Source organism: Triturus cristatus, chromosome 4_2 (genome assembly GCF_964204655.1).
Source record: "Triturus cristatus chromosome 4_2, aTriCri1.1, whole genome shotgun sequence".
NCBI classification, from domain to species: domain Eukaryota; kingdom Metazoa; phylum Chordata; class Amphibia; order Caudata; family Salamandridae; genus Triturus; species Triturus cristatus.
Window position 1 is genome coordinate 767,261,535 of NC_140586.1, and position 17,706 is coordinate 767,279,240.

Here is a 17,706-nt window from a genome sequence, read left to right on the forward strand (position 1 = left end):
AACAAAAAAACCATCCGACTGCCGACTCTAAATAAGGTGGGGGCATATCAGCAAGGCGAGGCGATAGAATCATCGCCGCTTTAGTGTCCGTTTTCGGACGAAAAGCGGCGATAATTTTATCGCCCTATCAGCATGGACACGCTAACGCGTGAACCCATGCCTTAGCGCCTGTTTCCGGAACGCCCAGTTTCGCATCTCTAATGAGATACAAAGTGGGCGTTCCTTCCCCACTAATACCTGGAGGAATGTCGCTAACCGACATTTCTCCAATTATCAAGCTTCACGCTAACAAGCAGAGCGATAAGAAAAGTAGCGCTAACCGTGGTTATCGCTACTTTCCTTACCCCTGCTTTTCTTCTGATTTAGCCATGTAATCCAATTGGAGGTGGATTACATGGCTAATCCACCTTGCCCTATCAGCAAGGTATCGCCGGTCGCAGTGCGATTATCGCTGGATTTCCAGCGATAATCGCACTGTTTCCTAGCTAATGCATGGATTTTTATCGCTTTGGAGATAAGCGTTGCTGATAGCACGCTATCTCCGCGATAGAATCCAGCGATAGCCGGCGATAATTATCCTAGCGCTAAGTGCACTTAGCGATAATTATCGCCTCGCCTTGCTGCTATGCCCCGTGGTTGGTCCGATTTTTAACCTCTGACAGCCCATACTTTATCGGGGCATTGGAGGAGTATGTCGGCAATGGAGCCCTAACAGGGCTTCTCATCGGCATACTGGTTGTGGGTCTGCTTCCAAATGGGACGGGCGGACCAAGAGTTTGCTGAGAAGTTTACCCCATTGCTCTGTCAAACTCTAAATCACAACCTTGGTTGCTTTCTATTGCTCACTGCTTGGCAGAAGGCCTTGTTATTTTGGGAAAGTCACCTGGCAGCAAAAGAAAAAGGACCTGAATTCAATAAACCAGAACAGGAAGCAAACACCAAGCACAGTTCCATTCTGAACCTGTGCACAACATGCAGACAATTTCCGCACTAAATTATCCAATGCAGAGCAGTTTAACATCAGTCATCGGGGGCTTTTGTAATGGATTTCCATCTGTGCACAAAACAGTACGAAACAGGAGAGGCGTATTTTATAATAGATGTTGACACGACATCAATATTGTTTCTCTTTCAACTCCTCGAGCCAACAAAAGGCGCAATTATGTCAGCTGGAAAGGAAACTGTAGCCCTTTTATCTGCCGGCCCTCCTTCCGGTCTTTCCTTGCCGCTTGCCAAGCCTTTATAGTAATTCCCGTCTTGCAACCTGAGCGATCCTGCGCTGGCTATGACAGCACACTTGACAAAGGCACCGATTGATTGAATGCCAGTTCAAAACGCAAATACTCCCCTTCACACGCAATGAGATCTTCCACCTTCAGGCCACAAAGGCTGGCGGGAGGCAAGAAAAACAGACTCCAGGGGTGCTTTGACTTCCGACTCAAAAAAACAGGTGCGATGCGGCTTTCCATTGTAACTAGTTCGTTCACTATTGTTTTGGGCATATTCATGAAAAAAAAAATACATATCGCTCTTAACAGTGTTGCTGCCTGAAGGTTTTTAATAATCTGAGCAAGGCCGGTGGTTTAAATAAAAAATATTCTGGCTTCACTCTTTTTACCCTTCTCGATAAACATACACGGGAAAAATATCCTGTTGAACCGGGAGGGAGGGGGGGGGGGGGGGTTGTTTCAGGAGAAAGTGCCTGGCCCCTTGTTACATTAAATAATTATACTTCAAGTGAATGAAAGTGATGAAATGGATTCGGCATAATACAAGAAGCAGGTTTCCTTCTGGAGGTCTTCCCTGTTCTGCGTTAATAAAGAAAGGCAATCTCATTAAATTGATAATTTACTTGAAACAAACGGTGTACTTTAGGTTAAGAAAAAATAGAGATTTGCGAATAACATATAAAACATTAAAGGACTATTCACAAAGCTAATTTACACTTAGAAGTAATTGACACCTGTGAGTCTTAATTCACAAACTGCATTTCCTAGCATGTGTAATAAAACTTCAGTAGTACTAATAAAGTACAACCCGATGCTATTCATAAACTTATAAGTGTTACTCTCCCTCCTCCACCTCTCCTGTCTTTTCTATGGGAAGATCCTCACACATGTAAGTTTATTCCAAAGTAGAGAATGTGAGCGTGACCGGGGAATGCCTGGAAAAAGGAACATACTAAATGGGAGGTTTGTAGGGTAGAGTAAGGAGGACTTTAGGGGGGCATAGGGAGGGGTTTAGGGAGAGACGTGCACCTTCCCACAAAAGAGTAAGCCTATTTATATTCTCAAATTGCACTAAACTAAAGTTACAATAGCCAAAAATGTACCTAAAACAGTAGTAAATTACTCTAGTTCAAAGCTGGAGTAAATCAAGGACCTAACATGGCCAACAACTCACCCTCATAGAAAATAATGGAGGTATGATCTTAAAATAAAACCCCATAGAAAATAAATTTTAATTAAATTAACTTGTTTAAAAATATAATTACATCTAAGTTAATTTTACAAACAAACTAAAAATAATACTTATTTAGAGTGTAATTATAACATCTTTTTATAACCTTTGATAACCATTTTTGTCATTTAAAAATTAGGTCCTCATTATGATGTCAGGTGGACCGCCACTGACAGTTCGTCAGTGGTGGTCCACTCAACGTCCAGGCCATCAATCCGTCCACCAGATTACAATACCAGCAGTTGGAGCGATTATGTTGAGGGGTAGACTGCCGCCTCCGACAGGCTCAACTCAGACTCTAATCCCTACAATGAAGGTGGTGCCTGAGCAGGCATCGCCGTAGGGAATAGGATTGCCCTTCCCGACTGTCTTTTCATGGCGGTCCCACTGACATAAATTTGGAGTACCAATGTCTAAGCTCTAGAACTTTCCCAGCAAGAGTGGGGAACCTCAACCACCTCTTTTAGTTCCGAAGTTCTCTAAAGAGCTGGTTGTTCCGTAACACTTTCAATCCTTCACTCATCTCCTACTGTGACTCAGATCACTACTCCATTGGCTAATTGAGGGATGGTATGTAACTGAGAGCATGTCTTTAGCCATTTCTTTTCTGAAGTAAGTTATGTTATGTTAAAATTTTACAAAGCGCACGTACACCAGATTGGTTTCATGCCGCTACATAGAGAGATGCCAAGGCCCGACAAAATTCCTCATAGGCTTGTCTGTACAACCAGGTTTTAAGGCGCTTCTTAAAGCTCAGGACGTCAGTGCAGGAGCGAACTTCAACAGGAAGAGAATTCCAATATCTGGGAGCTGGGACGGCGAACCCAGTGCCGCCCAAACGCTTCAGTTTAAAAGAGGGAATAGACCGAAGGTGGTTATGAGCCGAGCGCAAATTGCGCATAGGTGTATACTTCTGGATAAGGCTGTCCATAAATGTAGGGCTCCTTCTGTTGAGGGACTTGAAAATGATACAGCATCCCTTGAAGGCACATTGCTGTGAGATAGGAAGCCAATGCAGCTTCCTCATGAGAGGGGTGACATGTTGTTGCCTAGGTTGCTGGTAAATCAGTCTTGCTGCCTGATTCTGTACAAGTTGTAGTCGTTTGACTAGATACAGTGGGATGCCAAAATAAAGAGAATTAGCGTAGTAAATGTGAGACATCATCATGGCAAGGACCACCAGGATCAGAGCTTCCTGCTTGACGAATCTTCTGATCTTTCTTATTTTCCTCAGTTGGAAAAAGCAGTAAGTGCTATATCTGTACAGGTATAGCCCTTTATATACAGTTGAAAATGCAGCCATGAACATATACATATCCTTATGTGTTTCTTCTATCAGTCACAAATTGCATATTTATTTGGAACAGGGCTGTCAATACAGTATTTGTTGTAGCTATATTTCTTTAAATAAAGATGCATTTATTCCGGAGGCATGTCTCAACTCAAGACTGCTTTCCACAGCATTTTATTTTCTACATTAAAATCCATCTAACATTTGCAATTTACACAATCTGTAGTCATGTTGTTTATAGAAATTGTTTTCCATTTGAACCAGTAAATTGCAGTGATTTTCCATTAATGAGCCAATATTAAAACAAAATTCATAAAGTGCATAAAGCGTGTCACAAATTTTTAATTACATCTATTAGTACTTATGAACCTTTCGCAGAGAACCCCTTATTCTTTCAGACTATGGGCCTGGTTCCAAGTATAAGTTGTATTTATCTCAAAAACTGTGGGGTATGTTATTTATTGAGTGCCATAAATACTACCTATTACATGTTGTTGGATGGGAATCACAAATGGATTTTGGTGATTAATGCACCAACATCTGTATGATACTGTGAATACTGTATGGTTTTCCCCTGTTAATTTTGGCAGGTTTGACCTTTAATGAATTTAGAAAGAGACTCGTAATCAGGACCTATGTGTAGTGTCTATTCCTTTTGCACTGCTGAAGGTGGGAGACCCAGATCACTCCTAGGTCAAGGTTATCTCATATGTCTCAATCCCTTGTTATACTATTATTGTCCAAATCATGAAGGACTCCTCAGTTGTTTATTGTTGACACAATGCTTTTTGACCTTCAAAGTGGGGCAATTATTTATGGAGGTCACCATCAGGATCATGATAAACAGTCCTTCTCTATTTATTATAATCTCACAGCACTTCTCTAATGTAACAAGGATGGTACTCTGAAAAGCGTTGCATTGCTGCTTTTGCCCAGCGATACACCTCTTTTCATAAATGGGGTCCACAGAGACCATGTTCATCCCAGTGAAGAATTTACCTTCTCAATGTCAAAGTCCACGCGAGGAGCATCAGATGTAGCTTGGCATTGCCTGGGGCCATAAGGAGATCATTGTCAATGAAAGGAGCATTCCGTTATTGCTTAATATTACCCCTTTTGAAAGGGACTGCTGTTTTTGTAATAGATATCTATACCTAGGTCCCTTTGACTGTCAGGGTCTCCTTGTTTCTTTAGAATATATAAACTTTCTAAAAGAGGCATTGTCTGAATAATAACTTAGATACAATTTGATTTTACCATTAGAGAGGATATTAAATTACAATTCAAATGCTTGGAAGAAGTATTTCCATATCTGTTCCCAAACTGAAGTTCTCACTTATTAGGTGGAATAAGATGTACCAGTGTTAATCTATTGAAGAGAGAGCCTTGCCACAGTGAAAAGCGACTTTAGGAGTTTTTCACAGTAAGGACATGTAAAACATATGCACGCATGTGCTATTTTTTAAACACCATGCACCCTACCTTGTGAACTGTTAGGACCTACCTTAGGGGTGACATATAAGTATTAAAAAGCAAGGTTTGGGCCTGATAAAAGGTGTATTTTGCCAGGTCAAAATGGCAGTTTAAAAGTGCACTAGAGGATACAATGCCAGACCTGAGATTGTTTTATTGTGCTGTTTTAGTAGTTGGTCTAATGATGGCTGCAGCCAAATGTAGCATTTAGTTTACAGGCCCTGGAGTCTTTCTGCACCATTTACTAGGGATTTATAAGTAAATTAATTGTATACCAATTATAACATATTTAAAGGAGGCAGGGGCATATCTATCAAGGGTTTACATTGTGTTTGCACCACGCCACGTGATTAAGGGTGGGCGTAGTGGGCGTAGTGGGGCTACGTGAAGCAGCGCGTAGTGTGCCCAAATCTACGCACACTCGCGCGCTACGCGTAGCCCCACTACGTGCCACCCGCCTCCTGCCCGCCCTCCTTTTAAATCAAACCCCGCATGTAAAATAAATAAGAAGTAAAGAAACTTACCTGAAGCGCGGCGTCTCCGGGGCTCCCTCTTACATTTCCAACTTCTTCTGACAAATGCGCATGTGCGGACGCCCGCGCATGCGCATTTCTCGCAAGAAATGCGCATGCACGGGCGTCCGCGCATGCGCATTTGTCAGAAGAAGTTGGAAATGAGGAAGAGGGAGCCCCGGAGGGCGGGCGGGAGGCGGGTGGCGGCGGCAGGCAGCTACGCTTCGCCCTGGCGTGTGCGTAGCGCTAGCCTGCTTCACCTACTTCGAAAACTGCGAAGCAAGCAGCGCTACGTACACTACGTGGGCGAAGCGTAGTGTCACGCCCAGGGTTAAACGTGATACATGTACAACACAAACCCAAAATGCGATTTATCAAACCATGCAAGGCCACTTTGAAGTCCTGAGTGGTTTGATAAATCAGGAGTAACACAACTCCCATGGATTTTGATGCATTCTCAGATTTACCATCACTGGTAGACCTGGGAATGTACCAAAGTGCTATTCCTTCCCAGGGGAGGCGTAACGAGGAGAAACTTCTTTATTTCTCCCCATTACTTTGTCTTTCTGTGTGTGCTGCTGCACACATAGATAAAGGAATATGCTTAAGGGGAGTGTTTTTGCGCAGGAATATACCCCTTCCTGCATCAAAACAATCTGATATGCAACAGATGCACTCTTGCACTATGGTGCAAGAGTGCCTGCGTTGGCGCTAGACAGCCCATTGTCCCAGAGCTGAGAAAAGGACAGGATTGAGCTGTATTGGGATAAATACAGCTCATTGCTGCCATTTCCCTGTAATGAAGCACAGCAAGGTGACTTCTGTGCTATGCTACTTTGACATAAATATGCCAGAGACCGTCGAAACATATACCACAAAAATGGTAGCCTCTTACCTGATTAAACAGAAGAGCATATGACAGGAACAACCGTTGCACAAAGTGTGAGCCAAAATATGCTAAGATACAGTGCAATAAATATAAACTAAAAATGTGGTTTAAAGAATGATTTATATTTCTAAGTTTGAAATCATTTCTTTTCAGTAGCAATGAGGGTTTGTGGATGACATCAAGTTGCAACTTTACAAAATGCCTCCATTAAACTATGTCTCCATCTGTAAGACGATGTAATGGCTTACATTGTGATTGAAAGCAGCTTTGAACATTGGGACGCACATACTTTCAGAATATGAACAATTATTTAAGTTTCCAGCGTAATTAAGATTTTTTGGGACTCAATCCAAACTTTGTTTGTCTAGGTAATGGGCTCTGTGCTGCGATGTGAATGGATTGTTTAAAGCCTGTTTTAACTGGTCACATATAAGAATCTTCGCTGTTGAATTGCTGGCATTAGGAATTCTGCACCCTAAAGAGGTAAGTCTGGTATTGCTTACCTTCTGCCTGTAGCGTTTTCTGAAATTTGTCAGTCGAATTTACAATGGAGCGGTTTAAAAAAACACTCTTAGGTTTCCTGGAGTTCCTCTATACTTATACTAGGCTATTTTAAGAAATATTATGCTCATATGCAGCTTTTTATCAGTACAAGTTATTTAAAAAGATTCTTTGAGATGCAATGATAGAGCACCATCTTCAACATAGATTTACTCTGAAAACAAATGTCATGTACAAAATATAAATATACTCTTTATGAGGGTAAAAATAGTTTCAAGTACAAGTGAAAATGATGGTGCATTTTTTGTAAAAATGGGTAATTATGAGGAATTAATATAAATTACTTTGCACGTGTTGAATTAACATATCTTTTATAATATAATTTCTTGAATTAAAAGTTACTACACCATCTATAAAACAGAATGTGTTGAACTAAGTTGCTTCTAGGTGCAGTCTAGAAGTATTATTGACTGTTTTGATTAGTAATCGGTGTTCCAATATATAAATTTAACTAGGGTGAGTGATACAGTGAAAGAGGTGAGGTGGATTCATGCTTTAGGATATGACAGTGCTTGAGACATATGGTGTAGGAAAAACGTCAGTCTGGTACTCGCGGGATATAGAGGAATGTGATAATAAGGGAGAGAGAGTGGAAAGGTATTTTATAAAAAGTTTTTTTTAAAAGATTAGAACCCTCTTTTATTTGTATAAATACACAAATGAGATTGCCCTGAAAGCTGGAACTAACTATTGTTAAATGCATGAATTCTAAGTTCAGTGAAATTGTGAAAAAGGGATGTGAAACAACCAGAGAGAGTTTGTGTGCCTTCTGTCTGTGTTGGATAAGTTGCCAGAGACAGTGCCAATATCCATGGTGCTTTGTAGAACGCAGAATGGTGAAGTTTGAATGTGAGAAATGACAGTTGGAGAAATCAGTTGCTTGAATGACGTGGTGTGCTTGGTCACATAATAAAGGATATAGCTGCAGGGGAGCTGTGAGGCTAGTGTGCTTGTCAGAGTACAGTGTACACACGTTCTGCGTGCCTCTGCCTTTCAGAAACTACCACCTGGAGAAATCAGAAGGTGCTTTCTCCCCACAGCAACCTATACATTGAGGTGTTTTGGAGCTGGGAGAACAGAGGAGATTTGAAGGGGTTTTGGTGCTGTGACAGGTGTTTTTTCCTATGTTCAAAATTTTCCTCACTTGAGTCTGTACTTTCTTATGCTCAGGCAGGGAACCGCGGTGCGCACACAAGCTGTGCTTTGAAAGGCACAGACTAAAATATTGAAAGTAGTGAATGCAAGAGGGGCATGGTGAGTAGCAGTTTAATGAGTGGTCATCTGCTCACCTTGAGTATTCGGTGCAGAAAACAATCAGTGGTTCACACACTTTAAAGAAAACTAATAATTTTAAGAATGCTATTTGGAGAACACTTAGTGATCGGCACACCTTAAAGCATAAAGCATAACTTTGCACTGCTTACAGCAATCATTTTAAGCGATTATTGTTAATACTTTTAGTGTCAACACTTTTTTAACAATATTTAAGTAAAGGTCACCAGTGACAAGCAAATATGGTCACACATCATGTCATGTTAAACTGCATAATTAAAAAAATTGAGTAAGCTAGTATTGTATTAATTCTATACTAGTGGAGAGTATGTTCCAGACAGAGTACTGTATTATCCTTATATTGGTACCTTATGAGAAGTGGTGAAAGACGTCATAGCCACACTCCACTTCTAACATGGATAAAATTCTGGTAAACCCTTGTAAATAATTTTTGTGTAAGGTGTGTACTTGGGTCACCAGATACAAATTCTTTCACAGGAAACAACAAAAGGAAGAAAGTATTGATGAATATGTCGAGACATTGAGAAAATTACCATTAGATTTCAGGTTTGGAGGTCTACTTGAAGAATTGATATGAGATCAAGTAGTAATGCCTGTGCTTTATTCAACAATACAGGAATAGTTGTGGATTAATGGTGATGCAGAGTTAAAAGACTGTGCTGTCTATGGTACGTAAGGCAGAAATGTCAGGAAGGTGTGCTAAAGCGATAAAGAAAACTACTTAACCTGAGTCTGAGGTAATAGCCAAAGTTACCATTGACAAAACTGCGAACAAGTCATTTAAAAATAAAAATGGGGACAAATCTTGGATAGTTAATGAAAAATGAAAATGTTACAGGTGTGAGCTGCTGCCTTCTTGGCCTCTCTTGCTGCCGCCTCTCCTTAAGGCCCCTGCTCTCCAGGCTTGCCCAGGCTTGCCCTCGCTCTCCGGCTCCGTCTTCCCGCTCTTTCCACCCCCCTTCCGCTCCCCGCCGCTGCTTTCCTGCGGCCCGCCCCCTTCTCTTGGCACCCGCTCCCCATTCGCCGCCCCGCTCCCGCCTCCCAGCTGCTCCTCCCTCCCACTTCGCCATATATGGCGGGGACCGCGCGTACGCGCAGTGGCCATGCGCCGATTGCGCGCCGTAGGTATGCCAAAGGCAAGCCCGTCTACGCCTGTTCACACCTGGACCGCGCCCAGCGCCAGAACCCCTGGACCCCGCCGGAGCCAGCCAGCCCGACAGAGATACGACGCCGCCACCCTCCACGCACTCAACACCGGCCGACAGCCAGCCTGCTACCAAGTCAACCTAAAACGCACCCACGGAGCATTCACCTGCCACGCCTGCAACTTCACCTGCACCCGATCCTACACCGCACCCACCAAGCCAGGCTCCAGCAACGACCACCTCAAGTGCATCTTGCTCAACACCCGCTCCATCCACAGGCACGCCGTCGAACTCTGGAACCTTCTCGACACAGCATCACCAGACGTCGCCTTCCTCACAGAAACATGGATGAACGCCTCCTCAGCTCCCGACATCGCCATAGCCATCCCGGATGGCTACAAGATCGCCCGGAAGGACCGCGTCAACCAAGCCGGAGGAGGCATCGCCATCGTCCACAGAAATACCATACGAATCACGACCAACTCCGACGACACCCTCACTGCCGCCGAACACCTTCACTTCCAGATACACACCGACCCCAAGACCACCCTCAGAGGCACCCTTGTCTACAGACCCCCGGGACCACGCACACAATTCAGCGAAGCCATCACAGACTTCGTCAGCCCGCACGCCCTTACCTCCTCAGACTACCTCCTCCTAGGAGACCTCAACTTCCAACTGGAAAACAACAATGACAGCAACACCGCCACCATGCTGGAAAACCTTGCCAACCTCGGACTCAAGCAACTGGTGAACACCCCCACCCACATCGCCGGCCACACGCTTGACCCCATCTTCTCCTCCAGCAAGCACATCTCCTTCAGCCACTCCACCGGACTGCACTGGACAGACCACAGCTGCGTCCACTTCAACTTCAGGAGAACCACGACCCACAACCACCCTCAACAGGTTCCCCACAGAAGCGGGAGCAAGATCACCGCCGACCGGCTCACCACCTCCCTCAGCCAGAACACCCCCCACCAACACGACGGACCCCAACGAAGCAGCCTGCAACCTCACACAGTGGCTCACCAACTGCGCCGATGACCTCGCACCACTGAAGAACCCCCCTAGCAGACACGGCAGCAAGAAAGCCTCCTGGTTCACCAACGACCTCAAAAACTCCAAGAAAACCTGCCGTACCCTCGAGAAAGCCTGGCGCCACGACCAGACTACAGAAAACATGACAGCCCTCAAGAACGCCACCCGCAAACACCACCAACTGATCCGCACCACCAAAAGGACCATATTCAAAGAACGACTGGACAACAACTCCCACAACAGCAAGGAACTCTTCAGCATCGTCAAAGAGCTCTCCAGCCCCAGCGCCTGCAACAACTACATCACACCCTCGCAGGACCTCTGCGACTCACTCGCCTCGTTCTTTCACCGCAAGATTGCCGACATACACAACCGTTTCGGCGCACAGACCGCGCACCCTACCACCGATCCGGTGCCCCCCACCACCACCCTCCACACCTGGACGACGGTCAGCACCGAAGATACCACCCACACTATGAACACCATCCACTCCGGCTCCCCAACCGACCCCTGCCCACACCACATCTTCAACAAAGCCGACTCCATCATCGCACCCCAACTCCGGAACATCATCAACAGCTCCTTCGCATCTGCCACCTTCCCAGAGAGCTGGAAACATGCCGAGCTCAGCACCCTCCTGAAGAAACCCACCGCGGACCCCACGGACCTCAAGAACTTCCGCCCCATCTCGCTCCTTCCCTTTCCGGCCAAAGTCATCGAGAAGATCGTCAACAAACAACTCTCCGCCTTCCTCGAGACCAACGGATCCCTCGACCCCCCGCAGTCCGGCTTCCGAGCAAACCACAGCACTGAGACCGCCCTCATCGCAGCCACTGACGACATAAGGTCCCTGCTCAACAATGGGGAAACAGCTGCCCTCATCCTCCTGGACCTCTCGGCAGCCTTCGACACCGTATGCCACCGCACCCTGATACAGCGCCTCAGCAACATCGGAATCCAAGGAAAGGCCTTGGAATGGATCATCTCGTTCCTCGCCGGCAGAACCCAGAGAGTCCGCCTTTCCCCGTTCCGGTCCGTGGCCACCAAAGTCATCTGCGGCGTCCCACAAGGATCCTCGCTCAGCCCCACCCTCTTCAACGTCTACATGAGCCCCCTCGCAGCCATCGCACGCCAACACAACCTCAACATCATCTCCTACGCCGACGACACCCAGCTGATCCTCTCCCTCACCAACGACCCCGCCACAGCCAGAGCCAACCTCCAGGAAGGAATGAAAGATGTCGCGAAATGGATGAAGCTCAGCCGGCTGAAACTGAACTCAGCTAAAATGGAAGTCCTCATCCTGGGAACATCCCCCTCCACCTGGGACAACTCCTGGTGGCCCCCTGCCCTGGGCTCCGCTCCAAAGCCAACGGACCATGCTCGCAACCTGGGCTTCATCCTGGACTCCTCCCTCACGATGACCAAGCAAGTCAACGCCGTCTCGTCATCCTGCTTCAACACCCTGCGCATGCTCCGAAAGATCTTCCGGTGGATCCCCACCGACACCAGGAAGACGGTCACCCAGGCCCTCGTCACCAGCCGACTGGACACCCTCTACGCTAGAACCACAGCCAAACTACAGAAAAGACTCCAGCGCATACAGAACGCCTCTGCACGACTTATCCTGGACACCCCCCGCTTCAGCCACATCTCTCCACAGCTGCAAGACCTGCACTGGCTCCCCATCAGCAAGAGGATCACGTTCAGACTCCTCACCCACGCACACAAGGCTCTCCACGACATGGGACCCACATACCTCAACAACCGCCTCACATTCTACACACCCACCCGCCACCTCTGCTCCGCCAGCCTCGCCCTCGCCACCGTCCCGTGCATCCGCAAGACCACCGCCGGAGGAAGATCCTTCTCCTACCTGGTGGCCAAGACATGGAACTCCCTCCCCACCCACCTACGACTGACCCAGAACCATCTCTCCTTCAGGAAACAGCTCAAGACCTGGCTCTTCGAGCAGTAGCGGATCCCCCTCCCCCCAGCGCCTTGAGACCCTACGGGTGAGTAGCGCGCTTTACAAATGAATTGATTGATTGATTGATTGATTGATTGATAGAGTACATCCCATCTAGCAAATAGTAAAAACTGTCCTGCATTAAAACATCAGTGTAGTAGATGTGGGAAAATTAGCCACTTTGTGCATGTCTGCAAGATAAAAAAAGCGAAATGTGATAAAGTAAAATGTGTTAAGATCGAAGGTACTATTATGGAGGGTACTTCTATGTATAGTAAGGAGAAAAATGACAGAATCTTGAATGTTCGAGAAACATTTGTAGTAAATATCTCAGATGAAAACAGCAGAAACAAACCTATCTGATTCATGAAGTTGGGGGATTTAGGTATACATATAGTAGCAGATCCGGTTTACCCTACAATATTGTGAACAAAAATGTATGAAGGGAGAACCTTGAAATTAAATTAAGATCTTTTCCTGAGAATTCTAATATTGCACCAGAAAGTTTCATGCCTATTGACATGATTGGATACAAGAAATTGATTTTCAAGTTCAAGAATAGAAAGGCTTGTGGAAAATTATATGTAGCAAGGAAGGGTTCTTCAGTCCTTGGGTGGGTGGATGAAAAATAATTTAAATACACTATTAACCCCAATATTAAAGAACAGGTTTTAATTGAGGATGAAGGAGAAGTAATGGGAACGGCAATGTTGAAGAAATTTCCCAATGTGTTCAATGAAAAAATTGGAAGCTTGAAACATTTTGAGCACAAAATCATTATCAAAGAAAAAGCTATTCCTAAAACCCACAAAGCATGGAATGTACCAATGGCAGTTAGGGATGAAATCAATGAGAAGTTAACATGATTAGTTGGCTGGAATCATACAGCCAGCAGAAGAAGCAGAGTGGCTAGCCCCATTAGTGGTTGCACACAAAGCCAATGGTGAAGTGAGATTGTGCATTGATCTACGTGATCTAAATGCAAACATCATTGTAGATCAGTTCCCTTTACACAGGATCAGTAAAATGCTGAATAATACAAAGGGTATGAAAGCATTTTCCACCCTGGATCTATCTGCCACCATACCTATTCATAAAGAGAGCAAGAAATACACGGTGCACATAACCCAAGTAGGGTGCTTTCAGTTTAAAAGAATGGTGTTCAGCTTAATGTCGGCGGCAACAGTGTTCCAACACATTATGTTTAATCTGTTTGGAAAAAAAGAAAATAATTAAATGTTTCCAAGACGACATACTAGTTATGGGAGGAGACAAAGAGGACCATGATAAGAAACTAGGAAAAAGTACTGATAGTTGTAGAAATTCAAGGCCTTACAGTTGAAGATGCCAAATGTAAATTTTCTGAGAAGCATGTAACATACTTAGGTCATGAAATTAGTGGATGCGGAGTCAAATCTGAGAAAGGTTTGTTACAAGCTACTGAACAGGCTCCTTATCCACAGACAAAAAAGAGGACTTAAGGTTATTTTTGGGGTTACTGGCATTCTTTTTGAAATGTTTAAGGAATTTTTCCATGCAAGCTTTCCAAGTGAGGAAGTTGCTAAGAACAGGTCAAATTTTTCTGTGGTCAGATGAATGCAAGCCAGAATTTGATAATATCAAGGAGGCAATTTGTTTTGCACCTGCTCTACAAGAGTTTGATAACCAGTGTATTAGCATGGTAAGTACAGATGCCAGTAGCAAAAGGTCTGGGGCCAGTTTTGCCTCAAAGAAATAGTGCAGGAGTTGAAGTCATTATTGCATTTACTTCACGAAGAAGAGAACTATGCAGTGATAGAGGGAAAAGCACAGCCCTGCAAATAGGCTTTGGAACATTTTCACTTGTTTGTATGGGAAAAAGAGCTGATTGATGTAGGAAGGTGGAATCTGACTGCATGGTTGCCCCCACTTTTTTCCTGGTGTTTTAATGGTTTTTGACTTAGTTTGGCTGGGAACCTGCTATTCAGGTCAACAGCCTATCTGCTTTCTCTTATAAATTGTTTGCATGTACTTGAGGTACACTCCAGATTGGATTTTGGGGTACCCCTGTGAGTCCCTAGTATATGGTATACTATGTACCCAGGGCATAGGTATCCCAGAGGCCTACCAAGGGCTGAAGCATGTATTGTGCCACCCCTAGAAAGCCATGCAAAATGACACCACAGGTCTGCTACTGCAGCCTGGGTAAGGTGGTGCATGCACCCCTTACTGAAGTATAGGTTCACTATACCTCACCTATCACTGCACATAGTAACCTATCAGTCACCCCTATGGCAGGCCTTCTCAATCCTGAAGGCAGGGTGCTTGGTTATATGTGAGAGGGTGCCCAGGCATGAGCTGAGCCCCTCTGCAGCCTTCGGAATCTCTTCTCCAGGGTTATCAGTGGTGCAGCCTGACCATATACTCCTAAGTGCATTACATCTATAACGGTTAATGCTAACTTTGGACTGGCTGCACGGAAACATGTTGTGTTTGGTGTCAAACACCTTGGAATCATACCCCCACATCAGTTCTTGATGTGAGGATATGATCCCACCCTTCTAGAGGGAGAGACATGGCAGTACTGGTACACCCGGTAGAAATCTAATAGAGCCCTGGCATCACAAAATATATGCTCAAGCCACAGACACGGGTCTGGCCTTCTGCTGCTGACTTAAACTCCAGCAGGGGAGGCCTGGACAATAGGTTTCCTGTCCCACCTCCCAGACAGGGTCATGTGTATTGGGGATGGGTGGGAGCCCTCTCAGAGTGCTTTGAAGTCCTGCACTGGGGGCACATTTGGTGTCCCTGTGTATAATCCAGCTCAAACCTGTTCAGGGGTTCCAGCCCCTGCTCTGGCGCGAAACTGGACAAAAGAAATGGGTGTAGCCACCCCTCTTTCCAAACCCTCCCATAGGTGGGTCCCTAGAGCTAGTCCAAGCACTTCCTTAGGTATAAGTAAGGAACCTCTGTAATCAGAACTTTAGATATCCCTGGACGAAACTCTGAAGCTGAATCCTGGAACTTCGACACTCTACTAAAGACTAGAGGACTGAAGACATCTCCCTTGGGGTCAAGGAGTGGCTCCCTTGCTTGACAGGCACCAACAAAGCATTTTGCCGGTCTGCATCTCGGAAGCTCCCGCCGGACTCTGAAGTATTTGCAGCCCAGGAAGAAGATTTCCAGACATCTCAGAGGCCAACCCGAGTCCCCAGCAAAGCTGAGACCCACAGCCCTCGTGAGTAGTGTGAAACCGGAGATTCTGGTTGCCGTGCACTTTTGCAAGTGCTTTGACTTCTTGACATCTCTTGAAGTCGTGCTTGGGGTTACTTGTAGCCCCCACCTCGAGCAGAGAATCCACTGAAGTTTGTTGGCCTAGTCACCCCGAGTGACCCGTGGGTCACCATTTTGTGTTTCTTCTTGAGGTCCCTTTGCGATCACTGGTCCATCAACTGGTGGATCCCTTAGGGGGTAACTTTGAATTTCCTTTTGCTTCCCTAGTTGCTCCAGACGTGCCCCAACTTCGTACCAATTGGTGAGTCTCTCAGACCTTGCTGGTCTGCACTGAAGCATTTCTTCTCTTTCTGAGTGGGTTGCTGTTGCCAAGGCTTGTTGTGTCCAATCCGGGCACTGACACTACAGCACTCAACATTCTTTGTGGGGCAGCTCAAATCCAGCTCCTGGTTGTCCTCGACGCCTCTTGGTCCTCGTGGCTGAAGAGTCAAGCTTCACCTTCTTCACCTGAAATCACCCGACATCGGTGGGCATCTGCCTGTCGTGCCTGTCGTCCTCCTGGTCACTGGCTAGTGACCCAGACTCTGTCCCCTCAGCTTTCAGGTTCTCCTCAACTTCGATCCAGGCTTGTATCTCTTCGGACACTTCGCATCTTCCCGGAAGCAGCACTTCTTTGCCAGCTCCCATTGAAATCAACGACGCAAACTGACACCATTTTACACCTATGCACCCGTTTTCACTGGGTGAGGTAACACGAGTACTCCAGCGCACCCGTGGGTGTTGGCCCTAGAAATTCCTAAGTCCCAAGGGGTTTGGTCCTGACTCATTTTTAAGTGTCCCTAATCTTTAAAAATGTAACCGTGACTTTCCCCATAGAAGCTAACAGGAGCTCGCGGCTGTGTTCTCACACTGCACACGGCCCCATGGGTTCCCTGTGTCACTACCTTGGGTGTTCCTTGGGGTCCCAGTGATTCTACAGGCTCTAGACCTTGTGTCTAGTTAAGTCGTGGTTCTTATACCACTATTTTAGTATATGGTTTGGCTCGCCCTTAGGGCCTGACGTGTATTTGTGCTACTTTACTGTCATATTTGAAGTGTAACTTATGTGTTTTGACCTCTAACCTCATAAAGAGACTAGGAGGGTGTTTTAGAAATACATACATATATTTTGTATATGTACCTGGTGTGGTTGCCTTTCATTTAGCCATTCAAGAGATTATAGACTGGTAAAACAAGCTGCTTTACATTCCTTCAAGACTGCTCTCCATAGCTACCACTAGGATAGCTTTCAATAACGGTTGTCTTTAACCTATCATCAATAAGAGGTTGTTAGGACTGGTGCAGTGTGCCCACTATAAGCAGTGGGCAGCATATACCAGGCCAACTTCTCACAATTGTTAGATGTGGCCATAAACCATTAGGGAAAATGCTGACCACTGTGGGAGTATCATCTCGGTTAGCACGGTTATCCATGCGCTTGATAGACTCCATGTACAAGGTTGAGTATTTACTCAGAAAGAAAAATGTAGAAGGAGATTTCTTTTATTCAGGATGCCCACTACATTACTAGAAAATCAGGAGGAAAAAATGCATCAGGGAAACACTCATTACAGTTGGATGAAAGGCAAGCAGAGAGTGAGAATTATCAATTATTAAAAAAAAAAAAAATTGACTTTGTGAAGGAGGGATGGCCCAATAAAAGTCATGTAAGAGAACTCAGAGCATTCTGGGAGGTACACAGTGAACTGGCAATTTTGAAAGGATTCTTAGCTAGAGTGGAAAAGATTATTCCTCCTTCTGCTCTGAGGAAAGAAAATATTCTATGTGCCATGAGGAACACCTAGGTATAAGAAGAACTT